The sequence below is a fragment of the Strigops habroptila genome, chromosome 4 (assembly GCF_004027225.2).
Source record: "Strigops habroptila isolate Jane chromosome 4, bStrHab1.2.pri, whole genome shotgun sequence".
Classification (NCBI taxonomy): domain Eukaryota; kingdom Metazoa; phylum Chordata; class Aves; order Psittaciformes; family Psittacidae; genus Strigops; species Strigops habroptila.
In genome coordinates this window covers 31,324,380-31,352,153 of record NC_046358.1, presented here as the reverse complement: position 1 = coordinate 31,352,153, position 27,774 = coordinate 31,324,380, and positions in this window count along the sequence as shown.

Here is a 27,774-nt window from a genome sequence, read left to right as displayed (position 1 = left end):
ATTTCTCCTGTTTGCTCTCTAACTTCCCAATCAGCAAAAAGTTGCAGAAGACAATTATAGTCGATACTTTGTGTTTAACATTTGTTACACTGTAGTTAATCAGATTCATATTTCCATTAAAATCTTATAATTAGATCCTTTCTAATTCTGTCTGCAGTTTTCTGGTGAAATTTCACCCTGGTTTTGTTCAAACTCAATTAGTTTATTGATATTCTCTGAGACTTTCATATTTCTTTTGTGAGGGGCATTGAATGGATTATTATTTAGGATCGTAATTTTCTCTGCTCAAGATGTGATAGGTTTTGTGACCCATATTCCACAGGCATAAGCCAGCAGTACAACAGTTTGTCCTCCTGCTAATTCATTTCTGCCTCTCATATGATAGGATAAATTATTCTCACATGGGATTTAATTAACTTGACACAGTGTAAGTTTATTGCACAGGCATCTTGGGTAGAAAGTGCAATACATTTTTACATCAACTCTGTTGCTATGGACGCAGAAGGCGTCACTTGTGTCACTTCATTTCCTTCCTGAAAAGCATCCTGATTCTTCTGGTAGTAATTCCCTGTCACCTCACATCATATCCAAACTACATCTTGTCCTATTTTGCTCTAGTAAACTCAGATTGCCATTCAACATAATGAAAGCTAAGATCTCAGGGGCCATATCTACACTCATGTCCATACCATGTAATTAACTAACACATTTTGAGCAATAATACTGTAGAAGGTATTATTAGTATTATTACTATTCACACGAGGCTGCCAGCTATGTCGATAAGCATCTTTTAGAAAATTGTCTCTGTGGCAGGAGATGCAACTGAAAATCTACAGATCTAAATGGCCCCATCTGTAGTGATTTGATTATGACTTTTTTTTATCTGTCTGCCTGTCTGCCCTAAAAAATGATTGTGTAATTCATCAATATTTACTTCTAAAGGCTTTCAAAGCAAGTTTAAAGCTAAAAATATTTTATTAAAAATTCATTTTTCAAGTAGAACAGAAATTTATTAAAAAACACCTCAGTTATTTGAAAGGCTTTAATTATCATTTGTCCACTATTTCAATTGCAATGCTATCAAGAACCAGGCAAATAGATTGGATGCAGCAAACATTTAGTTGCCACATGTACTCATATACTTTGTAAATGAAAACTAAGAAAAATCCTGGATTAACTGAATATATACACTAGCATATTATGTTTCTTTATTCTCAGATATATAAAAAATACTTATGAGTAGTAATTACAAATGTGAACAACATGGTACTTAACTTGCTCATGTAGAAGTCATTGAATGTTTTAATATTGATTTCAGGACAATCAGAGACCTACACTTCTTGCTTTTGAAAATCCCATCTTACCCATATGATCTTATCTTTACTTTCAGATTTTTTTTATTTTTATTTTTTTTTACCAAATACTTCATTTTGTAAGGAGTGCTAGTTCAATATCCTGTCATTTGATGCAGGACATGTTCAGCAACAGTTATTAAAATGGATATATATGCTTAAATTAACCCCTCTGACATTAGATGCAGAATTTAGCTATCCTACTGCAGCAATGTCTGGTAGTTCTTACTACTAACCTCGTGCAGAGCAGCTCTGGTTTAGAAGCAATTTAGTTGCGTTCATCTGGCATTGTGCTTAGGACAGCAAGCTTTGCAACGTGAAGAAAAGAGCAACCCTGATTTTGAACTTGTGTAAATTAGTTTTCACTGTACTACCTCTTTGGTCCCACTGCCTTTGATTGGTTGTGTTTACTGGATTCAGATGCTAACAAATCCAAAGATACATAATATATTTGTATCTGGATACAGCTCACCGTCCCTTCACCTGATACTCCTGAAAACAATATGCATGCACAATTTCTGTCGTTCCTGGATGGCAAGATATTTAGTGTTTTGAGCCTTTGTGTGATACAGTCAAAAGCTTCACCTCCAGAGCAACTGCAGGATACAGAAATAATAGAAAAAGGAAAAGAGACACTTTAGTATCAGGAGGACTTTAAAGTTGTATTGTAAGTGTTCAGAATGTTATAGCTGATATTTCTGGATACTTTGCTAATATAAAATTATAAATCCGACTAAATCAAATCCATAGTCAGAAAGGTCCCTAATTTTGGATATATTCAGAATTTGGAGCTTGATTTTTGTAAATGTCCTTCCTTTTAGAAGAAACTAAGATAAAAAAATCTAGACTCAAATAAATAACTGACAAACTAAATCAAGAAAAAAAAAAAATCACATTGCTATTCCTCTGTTCTAATCATGAGACAGCTGAATGCTGTCTCCATATTACAGTTATTATTATACGTGTGAAGGAGCTGAAGGGTTGTTTTACTTTTCAAATTCTTGTTACACATTTCATATGTGATACTAGTGCACTAGCATCACTGGTCTGACTAACACAATTCATTTACACATGGTCTGGAGGTTTGTAAGTACAAATGGTTGGGGAACTCTATAATTTGTCATTTCATAACACATCACAGAGAGCACTGGAAGTCCAGATACCAGCAGTGAGGAGATGGACACCTCACCAGAATCTATTCCACGCAGCTGCTGGTTCAAGTGCAACTATAGCATGAAGTAGCCAAAACAAGTTTCATTGTCAGAATATTGGGAAGAGATTCAGAAAGTAGAGAAGTGAAATGTGAGTACTCTTAGAGTATATTTTTCCACCATGCCAGTGGCGCAGAGCCAGGAAAAAATTAGATTTATCACTGGAAAAGTAATTCCTTAAACTCTACTGGCAGTAACAGTGAACGAAGCATTAAAAGTACCTCAGCTCTCAGCAGCAGCAGCTATCTTTTCTCAGCTCTTTCTACACCGTATCAAAAGTGTCATTATGTATGAGGGAGGACAGGTAGCTGGAAGAATACCAGAAAGACTTGATATGGAAGAGTCAGAGAAGCGAAATACTTGCTTGTGCTTCTCTGTACATGTGGAGTCCACATTTTTACAAAATGCTCTATACTGCAAATTCCTACAAGTCACTTTCAGCAGATGGGAGATATGGGGTAGAAAATAACCAGACAGGAACTGAAAAGGCAACCTTTTTCTTTAACACTTTCAGGTAACATTTGAGGAAAGAAGATTTGGGGGTTGTTCAGAAGGATCCATATGTATTCTTTTTTTCTGAGAATTCTGTGTGTTTCCTTCTGCTTTTCAAATACAGTAATGTCTTGTACATCTTCCAATTCTCCACATTAGAATGCCATAAAATATATTGCTCCCTAATCAATAATTCTGTGATTTCTTTTCTACTTCCTGAAATAAATTAATAAAGATTCTTCCTGCATTCATTTGTCTGCCAAGAACATTATTCAAAACTCTTTGCTTGATAAATTCTTAAAATTCCATTCCGGTGCTCAAGATTAGATATAATAATATTACATCTCATCTTTAGCATTATAGAAATATTAGAATTACCATGATGTCAGATATTCTACTCCTCTTATCTGAGGCAGGATCAATTATTTCTGCACTATTTTTGGCCATTGTTTCTGCACATTTTATCTGTCCTTTTAAAGATCCTAGTGTCAAGATATGTCAGTCCTCTGTTAGTCCAGCACTCTCAGTTTCTTCATATACAGAATAGTTTTCTCAATATACAGCCTAAAACTTTCTTCCTGAAAATTATGTTGATTAATTATTTTGTCCCACTGTGGTAGACATGGATAATGACTGACAATTATCTTTTACATGGTAATATGTCACAGTTTCAAGCGTTTTCACATCTCAGTGTCTTTCTTTCTGAACTAAAAAATACATGTCTGTCAATATTTATTTTTTTTTCCTAACAGATTATACATTCTAAGATCTTAAATAACTTTTTTTTTTTTTTTTTAAATGCTTCTGTATTTTTGCGTCAGGTAAAGACCCCAATGCTGGAAATAATAATGTAATAATCTTGGTCTGAGTAGAGAAAGATAAACTATATGTGGTAGATGACTGACTTACTACACTTTCAGTTATCTATCTATTACAAAATAACATTTGTGTTTTATTTATTTAATTTTACAAAAGCACCATTGCATACACACATTGCTCTAAAACTCACATTTACTTTTTGCTAATGCTTAACAGTATTTCCCCATTAAGGTATTCCACTTTTCAGATATCGTTTTTTATAAGCACATTTGATTGTTCCTTCCTCAGTATAGACCCTTTGTAATAATCTCTATTGAATTTCCTCTTCTGTGTTTCAGACTCATTTATCATTTTATTGCTTTTTGGATTCCAGTTCCTGAATCTTACAATGCAAATTTTAGCTGCAATTACTCTATTAATAAAGATGCTGAATAATAACTGATTCAGGAAAGTCTTCTGTGGAACTCACCAATAATGATAACTTTTTTTTCCTGTCCCATAAGAATTCAAGAATAAAATTAATTATTACCATAGTTTAATGAATCTAGCCTGTTAATGTTTTATTTACACTTCCTACTGTCTTGTGTTTCTACCACTTTGTTGGCAGTCTGTGTTAAGCATCTGATCTCAATGATTTTTATGAAGACTAAAACAAAACACCAAAGAACTTTCATTACTGCATTTTAAACCTGTTTCCAAACTTCCTAATATTATCCTTTTATCTGTGTTATTAATTGTGAATTATTTTGCTCTTAAACTTTGCTATACTGGTCTCTGTTATTATGTATTTGCTCAAAGACATATTTCCCATTTTCAATTTTCCATACTGTTTTTTTTCCTTTAAGTCATCTTCTGAACTTTAAGAACTGTCTGATATGCCAAATTTACTTTTCTTTATTTTTTCTTATCTTTATTTTGCCATACAATAGCTAAAATAAATAAAACAGAAATAAAAAGTAATTTTGAAATGAAAAGTGGAAACATACTATTCTGAGAATATTTCTGATGCATTTCCATTGTTGCTTTTTGATCTTTTAGGTTATTTTTTATTTTTTTGTAACGAGATTTTGTGACACAGAGGTGTTTCTGTTAATAAGAGTTTCATTTTCATCACAACAATATTTTGCAAGAGGAAAACATTTGATGGAGTGCAGTCAAATCTAATTCTGTAAAAAAATGCACAATTTTAGCACATCTTTAGCACAGCTTTCAAGCTTTTTGCCTCCTGCTTTGCCTTTCAACATCAGCTGCTTCTGCACTGTTTAAATATAACTTAATATATGCTTTGCACACAAAGCTTATAGAGATATTTTATAGCATTAGATGCACTAAAAGCTAGATACAATTTGACTGAAAAACAATGGCATGTATTTGTTGTTTATTTATGCACTATAAAGATCTGTTTTAAAATAAGATGACATAGTTGAACTGCTAGTAAACAGAGGATCTTACCAGAAGATTATAGCCTCTAGGCCTGTTTCCTAGTGTTTCTTTCTGAGCAGAGTATTGAAAATGTAGCACACAAAGTTATCTCAAAGTTATCTACCTGTTACAAGAATCTAAATAATTAATTTAGTCAAATTGCCTGTAGAACATACACTAGGACTGAGAACCTAAATCATTTATTATTTAAATTTTTGATGACTTATAGAAGTTTCACATTTGTAAGATCTTGAAGGTTTTCTTAAACAATTCGTAGATGAAACTTCCTTAACAACAACTCATCAATTTTTCTAGCTTATATAGGCAAAATAAATTAATTGTCAGACAGAACATCTGAATTTTAAAATGTGCCAATTGTAATTTAGGACCTCTATGGCAGACTACCCCCATTTCCCTTACAGTTGATGTGGTGGTGGTGTCAGCAGATGATGTCCTTGCGTGGCTTTGGGTCAGCAAGGCTCTCCAAAGGTGATCTGAAAGGCATAACTCTGTTTTATTCATGATGATAGACTCCAGGACAGTGTTACCTGAAGAGTAAATATTCCTCATGTAAATTCAACAAATTCAAAACAGTCCACCCTTAGTGAAGATCAAGATGAAATTTTGTCCCTTTTTCTGGAGTTCACAAACTCAGCAGGGCAGATGGGCTACATGGCATAGCTGTGGTCTGGTTGCACCTGCAAGCCTGTATGCAATTATTCAACATATACATGGTGAGATATAGGCTCCAAAGCGGCAACTAAGCTAGCGGCCAAGACTTTAAGAGAATCATACTTACTCCCACACCTTGTGCTCCTGCTTCCCCAAAGACACAAGGACAGGAGAGAGTAAGTAAAAAGCATTTCATCTTCAGAATACACCTTTAAAGAACGGAAAGCAAGAATCTGCTGAAATCAAGTAGATATCAATGATCCTTTATGATTTGGAGCAGATGGATGGGAAGGATTAATTGCACTAAAGAGCAGACTAATTGCCAGTCCTGTTAATCCATGAGCAACAATTGCTTCTCATTTTACAGAGTTGGAAAAAGTCCAAATTAAATAACACTTTATAGCATTATTAATGCTTTAGTGGGTATCTGATTTTACTCAATTTATTTATTGTAAAGAGAATTTTCTGTAATATCAGTTGAGGTGACCGAACTACGTAGTAACTCTTTTTGTTAATATGATATCATTTTCTGTCATTTCATGAAGTAGAATAATATATTTTGTGTTGTTTCTGAAGGAAATAACTGAGCTTGGTTATAGTATTTGTTATTAGTTATTCTGGAAGAGAGTAATATTGCCAGCATGAAGGACTGAAAATACAAGGATCATTCCTTAGAGAAGGTTGTAACACAAACTTAAAATCACCACACTTTTAGCTCGTAGTAGCCTTTGTTTTTCTCTTTGAACCTTCACAAATCCAATTTTTAGCTCTTGTTTCTTTCCCAACAAACATAAGAAAGGTGAAATGCATTTTTTTGCAGGATCCAAAAGGGAATCTTTAAGAAAAACATCGGACTTACGTCAAGCTTAAAATAACAGGTAGCACTACAACAATTCTATGGCCAGAAATTTGTTTACCTCATTTCTATTGCTAAAAAGGCATTTTCACGATTGGCAGTTATGCCATAAACATGTTCCTAGGCAGAAGCATCATACTTCAGTTTTAATTTTCCTAACCTCCATTTCTCAGTTACCTGAAAAGAGTGAAAGGCATTTTTATTGCTTAAGGAAATAGGAAAAAGGAAAATCTTTTTTTTCGCTCGAATGCACCCTTATCATAAATCTATTCAAGCAAGTAAAATTAGTGGAAAATTGGTCTAAAATTAGCGCTATGACTCCTCAATTATTTCTGTGGAATACATACAGACACAAAAAAATGACATTATCCACATATACAGGTTACTGTATTTGTCCATATAAAAATTCAGCAATTATTGTTACTTTTTGAAATAAAATTAACTTGCTCTTATCCCTTTGGTTAATTCAGCTCATACTTCCTCATTAAATTGGAATTGCTTTGTCTGAAAGTATCAAGGGTGTGAGATGACCTCAATTAGGTAAAAGTCACAGTGTTGCTGTCGGTCACAGTTTTCCCTGTGTCAGTGATACTCTGCTTCAGAGTCACAGCTGGTTCAATCCCTAGAGCAGCCCGACAGGATGGTATTACTTGTACTGTTAGGAGTGTTATAATAAGATACTCAGATTACAATTCATAGCTTTTGAATGTTCAGGAGGTAAAGACTTATTCTGAAAAAAGAAAAAGTTTGCCACTGTCACTACCCAATACCCTGCACAATAAAAGGTTCTCCATATAAAAAGTTGTACGAGCAAATAACTCAGAGCAAACAGCAGTAGATAAACCAATTCTAATTTGCAAACAGAAAATATATCATTTAATATTTATTTAAATTGTAAACATTATGGTTTTCTGAGGGGGAGTTTGGGGTTGTTTTGGTTTGGGTTTTTTTCCCTGCAACTGATCTTTGCTAGACCCAGAGTAACATGCAGTGAAAAAGTTACTATCCATATTCCCTGTTCCAGTTCATAAAAATCCTCTTATCTTGGTGCTGATCAACCTCACATCCTAATCCTCTGCCAAAACCTTCAGTTTCCATCTCTTTCCAGTGAATATGTTTCTATTTGCTGATATATTTTCTTTTAGAGGCCTGAACTGGCAACACAGTTATTCCTGCCACCATTGTATGTGCCTTAAGAAAACATTATGTTTTATATCTTCAGAATTCTATGCACTGTGAATTGCTTTGCCATGCGAAGTCATGAAAGCTTAGAGCTGGAAGAGATGGGGGTAAAACTCTCTGCATCACTAGCTTTTTTATTTAATCCTTTTAAACATTATATAAGCTAAAATTGTGCTTGCACTTTTCCCCTCTCAATTTTCTTTATGGCAAAAGTATTGTGATGTTTCTTGAGCTCCTTTAAAGCAAAACAAAAATAACAAAAAAACCCCCAAAACTTTTCTTAGGTCTCTGCTGCTCTGAAAACAACAGAAACTGTCAGTTTCCACTCAAACTGTTGAAATGAAACATTTCTTCAACATGGGTCAGTGCACACATACCAGTACAATTCCACAAAAACCTTAATTCAAAAGAGCTTATTTCCATGATCACGATCAGATCAGACCAAGTATTCATCTGCCAGGAAAATTCATCATTACCAAACTGAGATCTATGCCAAATGTATAGAACCACACATCAAAGCACAGTGCACATTTAAAGTGATCCCTGGGAAAAAAACAGGAACAAAAATATGAAAACCTTGCTAATACTATATACTGGCTGCAATGAATAATTTCCTTTTAAGATTCATGCATGGTTTTAATTTTGGTGTTGGTTTGTAGTAGGGGTAGAAAGAAGTTTGACGATGCTCATTCTCATGTTAATTAAATACACATTTCTGCTAATGGGTTTTGAGTTTTCTATGCCAACTTGTACAGTGTGGCAATCTTAACATCCCTTGTTCTTAGATACATGTATGTTCCAGTCTCTGCATTACAAATTTAGTGTGCACAAGGCTTGAATTCTGGAAAAGGCAGGTGAAACAATGCATCATTGAGTCTTCTTTTTTTTTTTTACTAGCTAATTCCTTAGCTATTTTTGAATAGTGAGGCTAATCTTTTAGTAAACCTCTAAGCCCACATTTTCAAATTCAGCTACTCTTGTTTGGGATCACTTACGCGCTTTAGACAGACATTTGAAAATGTTACCATTAACTCTAAAAATGAATTTGTCCTCACCTAAACTTGCTCATAGCCATAATTATTCCATGAACTAAATCTGTGGGCAGGAAGAGCACCCAAGAGCCAGAACTTGTTGGATAACAGCACTGGGAATTTAGTCCTCCCCACCTATGGTATGAATTCAGACTGTGGATTGAATCCTGTTCTGCCAATGTACCCTCCATGTTAACATCACTCCTGCATGACCATTATTTTTTATAGTCTTTTCACCTTTTAATAAATTTTATTTTATCCTTCATTTTACATTTGTCAGTCTGTCATTTTTTCACTGGTCTATAGACTTCTACCTATTACTTCTTGCATCTTTTTTTCTTGGTTACCAAGGCATATAGTTTGTTTTTCTGGAGTTTCAAGAGAAAATGATAGTCATTCTTTCTAAATGATTCTGATAAACAGTATGTTTCACTTAATTATATGTTTTCTTGGGTTGTAAGTGAATACGCTTTTTCCTTAACTTATCTCTTAGCACAATCAACATTTTCTTTCTTTTCTTCCATCAGAGTTGACTAATTATGAATAAGTGGGATGAGGAAATGTCATTCCAAACCAAGTGTCAGTTAGAGGTAAACAAGGGAAGGAAAAGAATGTCAGACAAAACTTCATAAGCTGTTCTTATAATTTCCTGGTTCAAAAGAGGAAGAAATTTTGTGAGATGATATACTTTCACACAGGTTCCACAGTCCAAATACTGGGCATTCTCCTAAGTTAGCCAAGATTTCAGACAGTTCTGATCTTGAACTCTTTGTGTTAGAAAAGACACAGGAAAAAAACACCCAGAGATACCAAGGTATGGTACAAACTAAGGATTGCTTCTGAATTGTCTAGAAGTCTAAAAGGGGTTTGGTTTGAGCCTGAAGTTTTGCTTTTTCAAAAAAACCCCAACAAAATACCTTATGCATCTATATCTCTACCTATGTACACAACTGAAAGTATTTCAACTTCAGATTTTCTAGAAAACAAACAAAACCCACCCAATCTCCCTCCCTTCACCCTCAACCATATAACAGTCTATTGCCAGAAAATGTTGAAACATTTATTTCTTGTTCTGTTGGTCTTTGAGGAAAGTGAGACCTGTAGGGACAAAAAGCAGCTTTCCCTTCACTTTTAAGTTTGTCTAATAAAAATTATTCCCACTTTCCTGAAAATCTTGTTCTCCCTAAAAAACCAATGGAAAAACAACTGTCATATTTTCCCGTTTATTTAATATGACTCAAACGTGCAAGGACTAAATAACAATGTTACTGTTCCTTTTATAATAAAGTACAAAATTAAGCAAAGAAAATTACTCTCAGCTCTCTATATTCAGGAGAGATTCTGGCTAAACTTGAAAAGCATGAAGTGTGTTGAGGGTATCCTAATGGCAACAGAAACCCTGAACAGTGGGGGAGAGATACAGAGTTCCTAGACTAATTCCAAGTTACCCAAAGAGCCATGCAGTGTGATCCACTGTGCGCCAAATACACACAGCAGCATGTGCAGCTTATCTTCACCATGCACAGAGCAGTCTGTGAGCCAACTGGTTGATGTAGTAAAAGTTGGAAGAGGACCCTGGGGAGAGGTTCAGAATCAAAATTACAGTTAAACAGCAATGCTTTTTGCTGCTGACTGCATTCCTTCCGTCTGTTGTTGTTTCTGGCTTTTAATTTTAAATATAGTTGCATTAACTTCTGATGACATAATAGTTGGTCCATCTCCAGATAGTTACTCTAGGATGATATCTTCTGTTTCTGAATAGTTGACTCACAGCTTTATTTTTTACAAGGGAATCCAGAGGATGGCAGATTACCAACTTGGTAACATGTATTTCACTCCAAGCTCTGATTTTTGTCCTTATTGATATAATTAGTGAAGAAAACAAGGATTTAAATTACACACAGCTTGTTATGGAGAATTAAAGCACCACTTGGTCTGGACTATTTATCTTTCTCATTTTGCTTGAGGCTGCGATGTGAAGGAGATAGAGGTCTTACATTAGATTAACTAGGCAGGTCCATGTAAGACCGACTGACTGTGCAGCTCAAACTTTTTTTATTATCAGTATATACACCTTTGGTATTATGTTATTATTTTTCATAATGTATCTATACTTTCTTTGCAAACCATACTTATATTTCCACAACAAGACAACTAAAACAAAGGAGATTGTGGGGGTGGGGGGGGGGGCTGAAATTAAGTTTCAGCCAAAAGATATGGGCTGTACAGCATTGTACTATTATTTCTCCCACTTAACTTTGGCTATTTACAAGTTTGCTTCCTTTTCTATTCTAGAACTCTAGATGCCCTAAATAGGTAATGAAAACAGAAAATCATCAAAAAGCAGCTCATCTCCGTTAATTGTTGCTTGTTTATAAAATTAGAGGAATTGCCCTTGGATACAGAACTTTGAACAGTTCTGTATCCAATTTAGTACAGCAGAGGATAACTTATTTACTTAGATAGCTAAATTTTAGATATCTATATTTCGAAAGAAAGATTTTATTTAGGAAGATTGAAGACATCTCACTCACAAACAACATCGTAAATGACAAGGCAAGCTTTCTGTATCCTGTTTTCTAGATTTTAGAAAGATTTTTCTCTAAAATTGAAACAGAAAATCAGGGTCTATAGTCATTTCTTGCAACTTGGATGATATTTCCTGCTCATGTACGAATAGTATTACTTGCAGCCTTGGATGTGGAGGTCTAGAGAGCTGTTTTTGAACACAGAGACCTGCAGCTCATTTTCTACCAAGCACTATTAAATGACATCAGCCTTCTGTTTCCTACCAGTTTGGATTCAAAAGAATCTGAAATAAAGTATTTATATTCCAGTATTAAGCTCTTGGGTCTTCATGTTCCTCAGCCACTCAATTTATTTACTTGCTTATTCATTGTGGGTGCCAAATCAGATGGGTTTATGTTCCTGGATAGTTGTAAAATATGTGATCAACTGTTAGAGGAATTCCTTACCTGAAAACCAAGCAAGATATTAATTAAACTCCTGGGACAAAAATGCTAACGTCCCCCATCTGCTGCTGGCAAGAATCTCCGCACCCCATATGATGCCAGGCTACGGGCTTTCCTACCAGTAGCTATCACAAGACCAGATTTTCCCCTCCTAGGGGAAGGCTAACAAATAGAAAACCTGTCACTAAAATCCATGGGTTTTAGCTATGAAAACATGTGCTAAAATCTGGTCTTTAATTTTCGAAGAAATCCCAGAGTGGCAGTTGGTTGCAGAACATTTCTGAATCACCTATCTGTAACAAGACTGGCCTTTAATTTATTTTCCTACTTATAGGTGGTGAATTTTGGAGATGGAACTCCATCCTTGCCAAAAAAGCAAGGCCGTAGGTTCAAATACTGCCTTTTTGTGCTTCTTATGATTTAAATTTTGTAAAATACTTCAAGCGAAATGACAGGAATAGTTTTTCTGCAACATCAACAGAGGGCAAGCAATGATAAAAAGATACAAGTTAAAAATAAAGAGAATAGACAACTTCAACTTCTAAAAAAAAAATTAAACTGCTGGATGGAATACGTATCTGTGCAGAAGGTTATTAAAAAATTTACTCCAAGAAAAAAGAATATCACCCATTCACAATGGCATAAATATCAGCCAATTTTTACCAACTTCTGTTGGTAAAGCAATATCCTGTGGCATTTGACCTATCTACAAGAAGAGAAATAGGCAGTTTTAACAAATGATCTAACTGCTTGAAGACAAAATGGAACAGCAAGGAAGGGGAGACCTTTTTCTGTGGGGTTCACTACCTGTCTATAATATATGAATATGCAGATATTGCTCCCATTACATTTCTAATCTAATTTCTCACCTGCTTAAGCATATGGAAAGATACCCATCTGTTGAAAGAGACTCCTTTGCCTTGGCCCACAGAGATATGGCTATTTCAGTATTTTCTCCTCTCATGCTTTTATTGTTTTTTCAAGTTTTTTACATGTCTCGAACAAATTCCAAGTCTAATTAAAAGATAACATGAAAGATATTTCAATCCTTATACTTCATTGCAAAGGAAAGGCAATAACAACAACAAAAAATTAAAAAAAATTTAAAAATCTGAAGTCTAATAACAGGACATTAATCAACAACTACACAAGAACCTATCATCTGACAGTAGCTAAAGTCTAGATCTTAACAAATGTTAAATAAAAACTTTTCACAACCATTTCATTGAATAAAAATTTAATCTACCTGAAAATATTCAGTTTTATGTGTAAAATATTTACAGAAATGTTAATTTTCAGAAGCATTTGCTACATCAAATAGAATTTTCTTGTTTGGAGGTCATCTAGTCATGGAGCAAAAGCATATTTCTGGTGTGACACAATTCTCTCTTCAAAGAGTGAGTTACCACCAGCGATATTTAAATCATGAGTCAAACAGAAGTTGAAATTTGTTTTCAAAAAGTTCTGTCATAAATTTATGATGAAGAAACTCATTGGTAGAAGGTAGATAAAGATTATCCAAGCTGCTGTAAGATTATGCCTGTGATTAGGCAAAAGAAAAACCAATGACTGCAGAAGTAATCTATATTACTAGTTGGCAATTTTAATTCCTGACTGCTAATCTCCCACACAAAGAATAAACACAGTTAGGATCACACATAGAATAAAATATTCAGGATACTTACAAGTTCTCACATGAAACAAGGTTGATACTGAAAATAGTTTACTTATAGCATATTTTCTAATAGAAAACTGTTCGGAACCTCACCACAGAGGCAGTTAAAATTTATTGGTTTTCAGCCTAAATGTATTTATGGCCAGTATTATTTGTTTCTTCACTTTCTAACATTGCCTGCTAGAGCTCTTTCTTTTGCATGGGACCAATAATATGCACTCTTCTCTCCATTTTACTAGAAAAAAATTCTAAATGCCTTTAAACATTTTGTGGAAAGAAATCTGTCTGGCATCTACAATCTACTTCAAGCAAAAACATTGCAACAAACATTAATTAGCCTCCCTCAGGTGAATAGCTAAACAGAGACCAACAGGAATGGGGTTCTTATACCAAATGTGCTGTGACTGCCACATGATTGAGACTGTACACACAATTAGACTGCAGCATAGGAGGCTAATGCCCCCTAAGTTGTTAAATCCAGGTCTTGTTGCCTCCACCAGTGACACAGAAGTATAACACTACAATTTATTGAACTGCTGACCTTTCCTAAGGATGCTACAATACTTTTGTGACATCCAAACCGTTTAGAATGAACAGAAATGGGGTCATCAATCAGTTTAAATAGACCATACTACAGCCTCAAATTAGTAATGTTGCCCACCAAAGATTGTCTTAGAAGTAGTGTGTGAACAATCTACTGTCCATCACTTTGAGATCTTCTTCGCCATAGGTCATACCTATTTTTTTTTTTTAATCTAGTAAATAGTTCTGATTGTTATTTTCATTGATACATAAGAATCTGAATATCTAAGAGAAGTCAGAAGGTAGAAGCATCAATGAAAAGTGACACAGATAATTATTTCCCTGTCTGTCAGAAGGACGTAAAATAATTGCAGCTCAGGTACTGAGGGTTCATCGAAGGCTGCATTTCATAGACCTACTTTGGCAGGACACTACTTGGGACAGGTGATGTTGTACCAGCACCAGGTACTGCTCACAGTAAACAAAATTGGTTCATTCTAACACTGAAGCCTTCCAAAGGCATCTTCAGAGACTTCTACATGAGTTGATTCTTTTTTTTCCCTCAGAGTAGGTTCTCTTAACAGTCTGGTCAAAGCAAGACTCACTTCATTGGACGATACTAATAAAATACCATTGTGATAACATTCTTGCAAATATGCAATTACTATCAGATGTATTTTCCGTAATGCTATTAAAGTTCAAATATCCAGACAGTTCATTAAAGATAACAAAACCAGGTGCTGTTTTCTTGTGTATTTCTTTGATTAATATGATCTCCATGATCTCACATAATCAAAGGAGTGAATATTCTTTAAACAAACTTTTGATATGAAATTTGCATCTATTCAATACTCATAAATTAAAAGTTTTCAGAAGTGTTTTAATATATGAAAATTAATATAACATTGAGCTTCTTTTTCCCTCTATTTAAAATAGTTGGGTGCTTTGACAACAAAAATATTCACATATATAACATAAAATGGAATATGAAATCAGAAAACACAAAAACATGAATGTTTTTCATCATATTAAATGAGCATTCAAGTCAGTGAAACATATTCAAATAATAGTTTATTATTTTACCATCTCTTCCTCTTAATTATTAAAAGATAACAATTTCTCCTAGTCAGTTATTTTCAAGTACTCTGACAACTAAAAAGAAAATATTTTAATTATCATAATTTTTGTGGACAGTGTTGGTATTCATACTTTGTTAAGCTGAGATTGACCAGAGTAGTCAGATGGTCTTGTTTCTGTTCTGTGTGTGGATGTATACAAAAGCATTGTTACTGTCACCACTTGGTTTCTGCAATTACTCACAGATAGGCATCATGACGCTACCTTCCAGAAACACTGCAGCCAGTGAAATTCAAATTCAATAGAAAATGGAAGTCCAAAGGGTGAGTGTATCACTAAGAAAAACTTGTAAAAACCTCTTTTAAGTAGAACAAACTATATAAAAATAATGAATAGTGTAGGCTAAGTAGCCTTTAGTGTTAATGGAGCAGAGCAGAAGAGAGTAAAAATTTAACACACCTCTTAATAATAGAAAACACATAGGAAATGTCTCAGAAAACAGTGAATAGTGACATATACTACATACTTTTGCAGGAAATCAGATTTCCACCCTGAAAACAGAAACAGAATGAAATATTGATGTATTCCAGAATAGTGAAAAGAAAATCACTAGTGATGTGATTTAGGGTCATATTTCTCTCCTTATGAATATACAGACAAATCTCAAGAGAGACAATAAGAGATCCTCTCCCAAAAAACATTACAAACCCATCTCTGGTATGGGGGTCTGAGATTAAGCCCTTGCTGAGTCAGGTAAAGCTAAGATTTCAAAATGGTTATCCCCTTCCAGGCTGCTGGCTAAACTGTCTAATCTGGACTGGATTGTTTGCCTGACAATATTTCGGTCCTTTTTTCTGATTCTCCTCCCCATCCTACTGAGGGGAAGGTAGGCAGTGAGTGAGCAGCTGCACAGTACTTAGTTGCTAGCTGGGGTTAAACCACAACTGTTGTTCATTGTTGGTGTTTTTTTCCATAGTGCATGATAAAGTAGTGCTCCACTAAAATAGGAGAAAATATCTTTTAAGTTTGGGGTATTCAAGTTAAAAGACTAGATGGATCATCAGACTTTCCTGGCATGCTAACACTTTTTGCAGTGATAAAGCTTTGAGCTGATCATGATAGAAACAATGCATAATAAAAAGGTGAGGTTTGCAAGGTAATCACCTTTGATCACTTTGTTCTAATCAAGTTTGCTATATGGAACATTACACTGCTCACTTACCTGCTCTGAGAAGAGAACTCAACAGAAAGAGAGACCTGACAAACAAAAATTCGATATACATCTTGCATTGAAAAAAGCAGTTCCCAGAAACGTCTCAAGCCAAATTCAGAGAGTCAAAAGACTGTGAGAGTGAAAATTAAATTTTAAATTCAAGGAAAGGAGGTAAAGAAAGTTCAAAGAAGCAAGAAGGTAAATAGCAATAAAGAGAAAATTGTAATGAAAATTAAAAAGTAGGAAAAGTCAATGTTATTTCCTGTAGTTTGTATGGAAACTGCATTTACCTCAATGGTTCTGGACTCAGATCTGCTCGAGGGAAGGTCTCACTGCACGCTATTCCTCACACCCTTAACCCCTCACGAAATACAGTTTTTCAAAGGAAAAGAAATAACAGATTGCCTCCTTGAGGGTCCTGAAATGAAGAATCTCTATGCTTTTCCTCCTGTGTAGTGGTTTGTGTGCTGATTGAAGCAGACACAAGGAAATTGGACCAAATGGTGGTGTTAAATCCATTAGCAAAATGACATGCCCTTATGAAGAAAAAAAATTAAAAAAACAATCCAGAACTTTAACAGTTTGTGCAAAGAAAAAATGTACAACCAGGACACTTAACTCCTTTGTGCACTATTATCCTGCTAAGTATCTGTTTCAAGTTTCACATATGTAGAGACATGGCCCATGTTACAACTTGTGTTCTGAAGTTATTTAACAGGTGTACTCGTAAAACATCTTATAGTTAGAACATTACCTATTTGATAAATGGAACTGAGGAATAAAAAAAAGCTATATTATTTGATATGGATTTCATTGTGAGACAGTATCTTAAATGTATAGCATATGATCATTTTCAACAGAAGAGATATTAAGGCACAGAAACTACTTCAACAAACCTCATTATTGAAAGAAAATTAAAGAAAGACATGAACCTCTCAGTGCATACAAAATTCTAGAAATCTATTTCTAAGATTAAAGATATAGTTGCTGAGGTGGGAAGAGGCTCATAGATGCAATAGATTGCCTCATAGTGGCTTATCTTCTCCAAAGCAGGAAATCCTCAGTGCTTGAGAGTATCATCTATAGAGAAACGCTACCTTGACTCTGACATTAGAGTTGCAACACCAAAGTCAAAGCAGGAAAGATACTCTGCGGTGTGCTCTATGGTCTGCAATCTTTTGTAAGTAGTTAGTGAAACTCTGTCTGTGTGCTAAGCTGTGATCTGGTGCATACCCATCTGCTGCTGGTCCCCTGGGGAGGAAGCTGCACATTTTGGCACCAAGGGAGTCACTAACCATACAAAGGGACTCTCCAGTCTGGGCTGTAAGGGTGGTGAAGTTGCTGAGAGTACTGTGCCTGCTCTCTATCACGCCTTCAAGATGAACATTGTCAAAGAGATTTATACAAGAAATAAATTTTGGAAAAGAAAATGTTTAGGATCTAGGAGCCAGAGAGAAAAAAAGGCTTTTTGGGTGGGGGTATGGGAAGGTTAGAAAGTAAGAACATAGCATTAGGATGGTCCTCCTAAAGAAGTGTTGCCTCATCCTGCAAGGAAAGGTAAGAATACCACTTTGTGACTGGAAAACTGACTCATGGTCCCCAAAGGACTCTTGCTGCGGTCGTTCCCACTGTAAGTTCATTAACTTGCTCTCATTGCTGCTACAATGGAAAGAGGTCTTGGTGCTTGACCACAGCATCATCCACTCCTGTGATTGCTCTTGGTCACCAACCTGTCAGCTGAAGAGCCCTGGTTAACCCTTACCTTTGGAAGAGACCACAGGCTGTGGCTGGTATGCTGAGCTGCTGGTGTCACAAGGAGAACTGCAGCTGCTACAGTCACTCCTTCAATGTAAGCAGTAAAGATATATTGATGAAGAGCTCCTCACATTTGCTGGAAACCAAAGACAGGAGATTTGCTATTCATATATCTGATGCTCTAGCACCCTGCCAATATTTTTTATTCAAATTATGCTTGGGTGCTTTAGTTAGCATTTTTGAGAGATTCGAGGCTATTTTTAACAGTTTCTCCAGAAAATGTTCACTTGTGCTGTCTTTATGCCTGTCTGTCCTTTACTAAGTTTCATATCTTACTGACAGAGACTTCACAAAGAAAACTAGTCCCTATGAATTTAGTGAAAATAGGCAACCATGTAAAAGGAGAGACACTGCCTTTCTCGCTAATGGAAAGGTTCTGCTAAATAATGTTACAATAAGACACCAGAGAATCCATATGGGAGAAAGGTATTATAAATGAAAGTCATAGATAAGGATACCTTAAGTTCAGCTTGGAGCTGTTACATGAGAAATTCTGTTTTGCAGTTAGGTCATGGTGGTGTAGAGAGAAGTAGAGGCATTACATTTTGCAGGATTTCTCTAGAACTCGACACTTGACCACAAACTGCACTTTTCGGCAACTAGCAGTGTAAATGGTCTCCTAACATGAGCTCACCCCATGCTGTCTTAGTCTTTTACTAGCAGTTGCCATTAAAGGGAATAAGGTGATTGCTGAGGCTGAGTGCAATGTGGTGTAAAACATTCCTGTTATTATAATGTTGGTTTTGAGGCGGCAGTTTGGCTTTGGCAGCAAGCCTGATGTGGTGCATAAGCAAAGTGTAGTATTCCTACAAAACACAAAATGTTTGTCAGACTCAGCCCATCAATACATGAACAAAATTAGGTAGGCATAATTCAAAAGCAACCTATTGTCTATTGTACAGTAACACTGCAGTATCCCATAGAATCTATGAAATAGCTTAGCTGACAAAAAGAGGGACTCCACTTAATGAAAGAAAGCTATTTCAGTGCATTCACTATTTTCTAGTAGAATGAATTGTACAGCAGAGATGTGATTGTGCATAGGGACTGTGGAGAAGGTCATCTACACACGCCAGGCTGCCTTGCAGCAACTTGTTTATGCATTCACATCTAAAACATGTAATAACTGATGCTGGAAAAAGAGAAATGCTGGCTGCAAAGAGGTAGTTTCTTAGAAAGTTTTGCAGCATACATCAAAGACTCACCAAGACTGAATCTTCCAGGTCATTCTTTCAGTTCAACAATATTCTTACATATTATATAGCCCTCATACCTTTAGAACCAAAGGGAGTAAGCATATTGGTTCTCTTTGCAGATACTTTTGTTTTCCTACACAAGCACAGTTAATTTTACTACAGGAATTTATTGTTGCCTTGCCTGTTATGTGAATTCTGTCTTGGAGGCTTGGCATGCTCCACAGATCATCTGTACTGAAAAGCTTTTGTATACAGGAGATTAAGCTGGTGAGTCATGAATTATAGTCCCTCACTCACTCCAAGTGTGATATGATTTCCAATTTTATCCAGAAAGCACAGTTTGAGCTGAAAGAAATGCAAAAATGTGTTCAAAAGGTGAGATAATATCCTCTTGATATTAAGTTAGTGACTAATTTCGGAAGGAAATAAAGAAATTACTACAGAAGGATTCAAAACCCTATGGCAATATCCATGTGTATAGTACCATACAATCCCAAGCTGAGCCATTAGTACCAGCCGAGGCAGATTTAAAGCACAGTACAAGCATTTACTGCATGCTGTTTTCAGTTAAGCATGAGGCCTATTGATTAAAAAAAAAAAAAAAAAAGTCCCCATAGATTTTCCTTAGCCATCATAAACCCTCCTGACATAATCATATCCATGAAACCTGTGATAGCCCAGTGAATTTCATGCAGATGAAGCAGACAGCAGAGTACTCAGCCTTTGCTAAGGAAATGTTTTATTAGAATTTCACAGAGTAGGTAGCATGCCAAGCAGCAACATGAGTCTGAATTTTCCTCAAGTGACTTTCCAGTAGAACTATGAGAATTTTACCTTTGCAACACACACATGCACACACACCCCCTCCTGATAATAGTTTAACTGTAGAAATTTTTTCTTTTTAAATAAAGGGACTCAATGCTGTGTCTGAAATTAGCCTTAATTTCCACCTTCTTGTTTTTTAAATCCTGTCACACATGCACATACTCAGTAAAGTTCCTTAAGTTTGAACATATTTAGTTATTATTAGAGGGAACTGTGTTGTAGAGAGGTCAGCTGAAGCCCACTGATGAAATGTTTTAAGCCTAGATTCTGCCATTATGTCACCTTGTTGAGTAGCAGTGTGCTTGCCATCTCAAAGAGGGGTCAAAGGCTCCTAGAAGAAAGAAACCTCTCTCCAATCTGGTACATTTTTTTATTCCTCATTGAGCCAGTTCATAACAACACATGCAGCAATCCTGTACGTCTCCAGCACCAGTTTGGCTTGAGAACAGTGAGATAATATATGTCTCTTACCAAAAATTGACCTTGTTTTAGATTTCTTGTTTTCAAGGTTTCCTCTGAAGCCATAATATTTAGAAATCCAATTGATTATTTCAGTGAGAAACATCAGGCCTTCCCATGAGCACTCCAGTGCTGTTTGAAATGCTGGTATTTTATAGCTGTTGGTGTCCTGTGTCCTGCTACTTTTAAATACTGCCACCTCACTCTTTGCATTGTGTGTGCTTGTGTGTTCAAAAAAAAGCATTCAATGTAGCTCCGCAAACAATATATTAGGAGGCAAGAGGGCTAAGCAAGTAGCGAGAAAATGAGTTTGCAAGCTAAATGGTAGGATTTGCAGTCCCCTCACTTTAGGTCACAAACAGGATATAAATTTGCTATCTTGCTTTTAAATATACATGCTTGACTTCAAAAAACTCAGGCTATGACTTTCCATTTATAGCTGGAAATCATTAACAATTGACTGGTTAATTCTCTATCCAGACCTTAGAAAAGTTATTTAAGCTTTCAGGATATTTTATGCATTTGAGTATATTTATGTGAACAAATGTTCTCACAGAAAAGAGTAGTTTTGTCTCAAAAAGTCTTTGGATGCATATTTAGGAAGTCAGATGTGTTTTATTAAGGTTTCATGACTTCATGGTAAATGATATTAAATTAATATCTCCAAACATATCCCAAATATACTGGATTAAAGTATGCTTTGTAATAACAGACAATCGAAACAGTCTATGCAGGTTTATACATTCCAGGTTTGCCCCATGCAGTTTTTAGCCTAACCCTGGCTGCATTCTTCATTTTGTAGCTGCTGTTAATAGCGATTATACAAATTTACACATTTTAGAGAGAGAGAGAGATATTAGCCAACCTAGTCAACTAAAAGACAAGGATGAAGTCCATACCTGCCTACTCCTGCTGACAACTGAATAATTATATCAGATTAATTTTTGATTCCAGTATAAATGTGACAATATGTTTATATAAAAGTCATGTTGCATGTAACTTTTTAAAACACAGTAGCACAAAGGCTGGGTAATTGTCATATGTAAAGGAATGAGGTTTTAATAACACAATTCTTCAGTACAAGCTAACCACCCAAGAAATACATTCCAGCAGAATTTTCATATAACAACAGCATGGAGACAAAAAAAAATCCCTGCGGATTTTGAAGAACTGTTACTTAATTTAGCTAAAATCTGTCTGTCGCTGAAAATTTTTCAAGGTGCAATGAGAAGCGACAAGACCTAGTCAAGAAACCAAAAAACATGGTCTGGTGTGTAATCTCTTTTTTGTAATTAAGGTCACAGCACCATTGGGTGTGGCCAGGAATAGATCCTTTCCATAACAGAAAAGGTCTTCAAGCCCAGATAATTTGATTCTGACTAGACATGTGGAAAGATTGATACTCTCGTATGTTAAGATCATGTGTATTTGTGAATGGAAAGAATGCTAATAAAGTATTTGCTATTTATATATTTATAATATGTATATATAAATGTATATTTATAATATAATTTATAATTATATATTATTTATTTGTGATATCCAGTTATTGTAGATACAGCTGGTCCTAAAATACAAAAATTCTCTGTGAACAAAAAGGAACTAATTTGAAAAACATTCCTTAGTCATAACTTGTATAAGGAAATAAAAATCCATGAAAAGATATCAACTGATCTCTTTTTCTTTGTATCTTTCCATAAAGTTCTACAATTTAAATCATAGCTACCTCTTTTTTTCCCCACACTTCATTATCCCCTCGCTCACCAATGACTCTCTTTTAAAACTAGAGAGAGTATTTTTCAAAAATATCTACATAAACGCAATATATCCTTAGACTTTAGAAAATGACAGGCTAGTTCATTACCTCATAAAAATCACTGGTTAATATGTGAATCTAATTAAACCTCTCTTAGTTTTAACTTTTGCTTTAAATGCAAAAGTATACTGATTATCAACAACAAACAATGGAGACTGCTTTAGCCATTTATTAACATCAACATTAACTGCTTTTTATTACTGCAGTGGCATGGTAGACAAATTTACATAATCTGGGTCATAACACCTCACCACTGCTGATCTGCAACTTGCAGAGGAGTAATTGTGACTGCAGCAAGATGATGCACACTTTTTTTTTCAACTTCTGGACTTTCCCTTGTCCTCATTCTAGAAGAAATAATAGGCGGCAGTACGCATCAAAATTTGGTGCTACCTAATAATTTCTGAGCTCATTCTCCCTTCTCTGTTCTCCCTTGAGCAATGCTAATCAGTGTCAAAAAATTTAAACTAGCTAAATATGTCAAATCAGAACTGATCTCCAATTACACTCACGCTGAACTTGTAGACACTGATTGTACTGAAACCTGTCATAGATTCTCTGGATCAGTAATTCTCAACCTTTTTAGCACTACTACAGCACATGCAGCATTTTCATGTGTTTCATGTGGGGTTGACTTTGCTGTGTCTAGTCCCACTATGGACTTGGGATGCAGCAGGTGAGGAGAAACACTGCCACTTCTTATGATCAGCATGTATTCTGCGTGGATCTAGCATTTTATGTCTACAGAACAGATAATAATTCAGCACTGTTGGCCATGCAAAGCACAGCGATAAGGGTTGTTTCTTTTTACACTGACAACAAAGTAATTTATTTTTCATTCATTTGACAGTGTCTGCTGTACCCATGTATGCATTTCTGTGTATGCACACAGAGCACACAGATCTCCAAGAGAATAATGGATTCTAATGCACTGTACCATTAAAACTGCATGTCTCAAACACAATGTCTGTTTCATATGCTTCAGAGCAGAACATAATATGAACTTCAGTATCACCTTTCACTCAGTTATACAGAATAAATATGTATTAATTAACTAGTGCATAAATGAAATTAATTCCATGGTGCAATGGCCATGGACAATAGTTTTATAGCAATAATTCATTCAAATTTAAAAAACAAAACAAAACAAAAAAACCCCAAACCCAAAACCCAGAAACGAAGAACAAACGACAGAAGAGAGGCGGATTTCTCCTTGAATTAAAATTTTTCAACCTCATTTAAAATAAGTAATCCTAGAGGTGATTCATAACAAAGGCCTTTGTATATTCCATGCCACACTCTCAACATGAAGGATTTCAGACTTCGTTTACATCTGGAGCAGACAGTGCCCCATGACCCCTGAGCTCACCAGAGTCACAAGAAATAAATTGAGAATCTAAAAGATCCCAGAGAGTGCCTCTCATGATTTCTATATATTAGTGTAACACTTGGAAAAAAAATCAAGAGTTTTTATATGTGGTAACAAAGTATCTGACATAAAGATCCTCTATTCTGCTGTCTGCTTTCCCAAGGGTACTGCTATGTTTCACTTTTCATGCCTTGCCACTCATTATCAGGCTCTCTTAAACTAACTAAAAGGGGTTTAGAGAATGACAGCAGGCTGATGATAACACTTTCATTGCACATCTCCTACAGCTATTTAAGAAGCTGATAAAGCTACTGTTGCAACAACCTTACTACTCCTATGGTCATCAAATATGCAAAATCATGAAGGTTATTAAACATACCTTAACTCTCCCAGGAAGTGTCCATTAAAAAATATTCTACTTGCTCTCTTCTTTCCTTCAGTAAAAAATACTTAGAGAATTATCAGCTAGTGGTTTTGCTTGGATGAAGGCATCCAGAACTTCCTTTAGGTAAGGACTGATTTAATTTCTTTTCTAGACAGAGTGGGGAATTTCTATACTGAATATTCAGTAGCTTCACATCTTTTCTACATTTTCACCGAAGTTCAAAATTCCTTAAATGAAACAAAAAGTTATAATCGCATAACAGAGATTCAGTGAGTAGGCATAAACATACCAAAGAAATTTAATGAAAAAAGCCTACACATGACAAGAATCTGATATTTGATCATTTTTATAGTTGTTTATGCCACTATACATTAAGAATAATTCTACAGATTTCAGTGGACTTTAAGTAACATAAAATAAGCATTACATTAACAAGTGTCTTATTATTTTGGTATAAAGTAACCAGCTCCTGAAATGGAGCTAAAAGTGGGTGACCACTGAAAAGATCATTCATTCATTCATTCAGCTTCTCTGTTCATTAAACAAAAGAATGTTCAGTTGCCACAAATATTTACAGCATGACTGGTTTTGAAATATTCTTGTTATTCTCTGTTCAGGAAAGGATTTAGTGGATTTTTCTGTGTGTGCCCAGCTGAGTCCTTGGGCCAGTAATGATGCCACCCACAAAGTTATTTCACTTTGTAGAATACAGTCAGCCTAGCTCAGGTTTTCTCCTGACCTGAAGAGCTGAAACCATGGGTATTTCCTCACTCTTGCCTGCGCAAAGATGAAGGTTGTCTATTGCAATGAAAGGTGTTTAGTAGTGGTCACAGCCTCACAGGAATCACCTTATTTGTGGCTTTTTTTATAGGTAGAAAGAAAACCCTGATAAGCAGTGGCAATCCTGAATATAAAACTTTTCCCTCCAGTCAATCAAGCCTTTGAAGAGAAGTTGGTGGTATGCTGTCCCCAAGATTAAGCATGATTTTCATATTTCTGTATATTAAAAAAACACCATTGTATTTTTATTAGATATGGGTTAAAATCCTTATTCCAAGTAAAAATGTATAAACATTTATAATTTAGGTTTATGTACACATTTTTAATTTTTTATGTAATGAGGGTTTTTTAAAGTGTAATGACCTTCAGAGCTAGAGTGGGAAGCTATTTAGCTTTATGCTTAATTCAGTCTTTCTTACAAATGAGCAGAAGTTATTTCTGGACCTGCTCCTCCTGGTTTGTTCATGCACAATTCTCCACTATATTTCCTATCCTCTCAAATGATTTTCCAGATTTTCTGGCCCTCCACAGTGTTGTTTTAATGCTGTGTTGGCAAATCCTTCTCAGAAGGCTCCTTATGTTTCTAACTCTTTAAAATAAAGAATTCCTTTTCTTGAAAAATGTATAGTTATATGTAATTTCGAAAGATGCATCTTACTCATGAGTTTTAACAGTAACGTTGTTTATTGTCCCAGACTACCATAAACTAAACTGAAAGATACTTTATGCCTAGAGAATTTCTGATGGTATATACAGTACTTGAGGTCATCTATTTAACATGCTCAAAATCAGTGATAACTATATAGAAGACCAAAATAGTACACATAGTCCTAGTGCTATCATACAAAACTACAGCAGAAAAGCAATTCAAATATTTGGTGGGTGGTGGGTGGTGGGGATACTATGTAATGCATTTAAAGTACATAGCCCTTTATAATTATATTTTTTTCTGATTGGTTTTGATTCTGTATTCAGTTTAGCTGGGTTTGTAAACAAAATGCATGTTGACTATGATGACATGAAAAAACTTATTCATGCAATAGAAACAATTTGAAGTACCCTGGTGCATGTCTTTGAAGACGTATGACCCTTGACCTGTCTTGGATGGATCAGCAAATTGTCAGTAGAATAACAGAAGTGCTAATATGGAGCCACTATCTGATCAGTTACTAGTTCAAATTTGGCTAAGTCATGTCTAAGGGATAAAATTTCATGACTATCTGATCTGTTCAAAGACCTCCACACAATTTGTTACTGATTGCAGTCCAGGTCCCACTGGACCTGTGTCCAAGTCTCAACACACATGACTCTAATTGACACTAAGTGTCACTTTCCTTGGCAGATGTGGATGGAAGGTCAAGGATTAACTACAGCATGAAAACTGACTTCCTTTTGCAAGAAACAGTCCTGATGAAGGATACTTTGAATGCTGCAGGGGAAGTCCTGCCTTTTGGCATCTGTAAAGGAATAGAGCATTTACATCAACAACGTGTTGATGTTCAGCATGTGGTTCATCCATCAATAGTTTATATTTTAGGAGAGAAAATAACTTGTCCTCATACACACGATGGTATCTTCTGATTTTGAATTACTGTTTTCCTACCACAGGGGCTTCACCAAAATTGGTTTCTTAGGTGCTTGTTCCAAGTGTTTTCTCTGAAATATACCTTTATTCTTTTTATTTATTATCTGAATCTAGGAAGTCACACTGTGGGGATTATCACGGTATGCTTACACTGTCTTTATACTTTCTTCTAATCATGTATTATATTGAAGAGATGTTACTGAATTTGATGATCCAATGCATATGTTTTCATATTCATTATAAGTTCATGTTTTGCAATTTACTTAATGATTAGTCAAGCTGTTACTGTTTTCCTAAAATGTAATATAAACTAAAGCATTAAGAAATCAGAAGCTAGGAATTATTAGATATCATTAAAATTGTGATATTTTGAGATAAAAGACACAATTTATTATTATTCTTTTTATTTGGCTTCTGGTGTCTGTGCCTTTCTGAGATGCACTTTTTTTTCTTCCCCAATCTGAAGATCTGACATGAATCCTTTATTTTAAATGAGCTGTTTTTCAGTTTTTTCCTGTGCCTGAAGAATGCAGGTGACTAGGAAACCAGTGATTACCAAATAAAGTCATAAAAATTGCCATCTATTGCTCCCAAAGTTATAGTAAGGAATACTAAAGAAAGATTTTTTAACTGTTGGCTTTTCCTAACTGCCTACTTTTTGCTGCAATCTCTTTATTGCCATCAGTCACCTAAGTTCCCAGAATACTGTTTCTGCCTCCTGATAAGATGATTTAAGAAAAACACATCCTTGAATAAAATTAGTCAAATATTTGAATGTGATAAATTATTAATCAAAAAAAATAAACTATAACATTTCTTTATAGCAGTGCTTCTCACACCAGTGTATATATATTTATCTGCAGGTCTATTGGTTCTTTTCCTTTCTGCTCAACCCTCAGTCCCCTCTTGTCTTCCCACTTGTGACTTTCAGACCAGAGTAGCAGCATGATAGATTTTCCAGTTCTTTATCTCTTGCTTGAAAGCCTGACACTTCCTTAAAACATACAAGTTGCCATAGGATGTATGTCTCAGCAAAATGATCTGGAAG